Here is a 2,851-nt window from a genome sequence, read left to right on the forward strand (position 1 = left end):
CACACACACTCACACACACACACACACACACACACACACACACACACACACTCACAGAGTCTCTAGGGGAGAAAAATTAGATGGGTTGCTTTGATGCTAACTGTGAAAGGCTTTCTTCCTGAGGAATCCTCCCAAATTGGATTAAGTGGTTCGTAGCATTTACTTTTTAGAGGGTCTGGGATGTGAGAACTCTCCCTCTGTCTGTGTGTGTGTGTGTGTGCGCGCGCGCACGCGCGTGCGCGCGTTCTCACAAGTCAATGGATACTGCCACTTTGCAAGGCTCTCACATCTGGAATGCATCACCAACACGCTTGCTGGGAAAGTGAAAGTCTGAGAAAGACTCATTTCCCCCTAGAACTGTGAAACTGATCGGCCTAGTTTCTTCTGTGTTGTTGTAAGCTCACTGGAGTGTAATGTAAACTACATTGTAAACCATTTGGGATGCTCACCATTGAATAATGCTTCCTGCCACATACTCTCCTTTATTTATCACTAATGTTTTCTCTCTAATTTCAACACTGGCAATCGATCTCTGATTATGGAAATGACTCTGCTTGTTCAACCTCTCATAACCATGTTGAGTTACCATAACCAATCTATCTGTTGTTTCCAAAGGCAGCTAACTAACACAAGCAATTTATCCTCACCTCCTCTCAAGCAACCAAGGAGCAGGGCCTTTCTACTCTACTCAGAGCAAATCCCTGTGTTCCTTACTACTGGCCTTGCCATCAGTAATTTGACTCAGTGGGTTTAATTCAAAGCAGGCACTCACATTCTTTAGATTATTTGTCTGTCTTCCAGGAAATCAGGGGGAGCAATAAAAACAAGCACGGACCTTTAATTAAACCACGAAAGGGAAGGGGATTGATTCAGTGAATGAAGAATCACAAATTTTTAAAAGTCAAGTAACACAAACAGAAAATATTTTGAAGTTCCACCTGGCCAGGCTACACTCCCTCGACTCCCTTTTCTTTCTTTCCTCCAGTACTCAACATGCACGCCCCCACACACCCCTCCACCCCACACCCCCACACCCCCACAACCCCACTCCACTCCCCTCTCCAGCGATGACTATCAGTCAAATTCTTGCCTTCCCAGTGCTTGCTGGATCTTGCTTCTTCCTCCTGCCCCCTGCAGGTGAATGCACCTGGAATCCAGGCTAGCAGATTTCTCTGCATCTTAAACAGCAGCCAGCCAGGGAGTTAGCAGAAGTCTCTTTCTGAGACATTCTAGATGAATTAATTCCCCTTTGAGTTAACCCCAGCCTGGCTACACAGTAAATACATGTCCTGAGATGGAGAAGGAGTTGGCAGGTTTCCTGGAAAACCAGATAGGTTTTCTTCTTTGTGATTATGGTGAGCTTTCTCTTGCCCCAGGTTTAAAAGAGCAGCTCTAGTCTTTAATTTACCTCCCCTTGTTTGAATGGCCAGGATGGAACAAGATAATAGAGGGTTAGCAGAAGTCAGTACGCGTATACTTCACATCTGAGACTGAGGTATCTCCAGGAAATCTGCATTTGTCTACTATTTCCTAAATTTAAGGCGACCAGAGAGTGTCCCTTTTGAATGCCATTTAACTGGACATGTTTAGAATTCATTACTTTTTTAAATTTCATTAAAATCTCTGCAGGTTTTAAGTATAACCTTTTAGCCTTCTCATTTAGTTTGTAGTTATTTTGTTGTTGTTTCTTAGAATAACTAGTTTTCTAAGAATTTTTGTCTTTTTCTAGATATCTGTAGCCTTAGAATGGTCTAGATATCCATGGTTCTTATAATATGTATACTGTATATTTCTTAATTTATCTACTTACCTTTCTGTATGGTTCTTAATTGTTATTGTAGTTCTATGCATTAGAAGTAGTTTGTTTTAGACAGATCTTTCTTTCCTTTACAACCCTTCCTTCCTTCCTTCCTTCCTTCCTTCCTTCCTTCCTTCCTTCCTTTTTTTCCTCCTCCCCCCCCTCTCTCTTTCTTTCTTTCTTTCTTTCTTTCTTTCTTTCTTTCTTATTTTCTTGAAACAGGAATTCAGGATATATAACATTAGCTGGCTTGTGACTTAACATGAATGCCAGACTGGCTTTGAGTTTATGGATATCCTCCTGCCTCTGCTTTCTGGGTGCTGGGATGTATGACTATGTCTGAATGTTTTCCTTGATTGAAACAAGATACCATCCTGTATCCTAGGTTGGCCTAGAGCTTACTTTGCAGCCCAAATTCCCAGCAGTGTTTCTTCTGCCTCCTGAGTCCTGGAGTTACAAGCACAGCCAAACACCTAGTGTGGGAATGATTTTAAGTGTGCATTTGATACACATACACACACACATACACACACACACACACACACACACTTTATGAGTTTTCTGTGGAATGAAGGTGTGCTATAATCAATGAAATTGATAAAAGTTATATGAGGTTATATGAGTTATATGAAGCCATATATTAGAAAAAAGATCTGCTTTGATCCTTCTAGTTAGAAGCTAGATGCTCTACAGATATCCTTAATTGTTGTAACTTAAAGAAATGATCTAGAAGCTCAGAATACCCAAGATGCAATTTGCAAACCACATGAAACTCAAGAAGAAGAAATACCAAAATGTGGTTTCTTCATTCCTTCTTAGAATGGGGAACAAAATATTCATGGAAGGAGTTGTAAAGACAAAGTTCAGAGCAGAGTCTGAAGGAATGACCATCCAGAAACTGCCCCACCTGGGGATTCATCCCATAAACAACCACCAAACCCAGACACTATTGCAGGTGCCAACAAGAGCTTGCTGACAAGAGCCTGATATAGCTGTCTCCTGAGAGGCTCTGCCAGTGCCTAATACAGAAGTGGGTGCTCACAGTCATCCATT

At 41.6% G+C, this 2,851-nt stretch overlaps 1 protein-coding gene across 4 annotated transcripts in view; it reads left to right on the forward strand.

Moving 5' to 3' along the window:
• Window positions 1–2,851, forward strand: part of Macrod2 (mono-ADP ribosylhydrolase 2) — a 1,928,923-nt gene that overhangs the window by 806,036 nt on the left and 1,120,036 nt on the right. The gene's annotated exons all lie outside the window — the stretch shown is intronic.

The sequence above is a fragment of the Mus pahari genome, chromosome 3 (genome assembly GCF_900095145.1).
Source record: "Mus pahari chromosome 3, PAHARI_EIJ_v1.1, whole genome shotgun sequence".
Classification (NCBI taxonomy): Eukaryota; Metazoa; Chordata; class Mammalia; order Rodentia; family Muridae; genus Mus; species Mus pahari.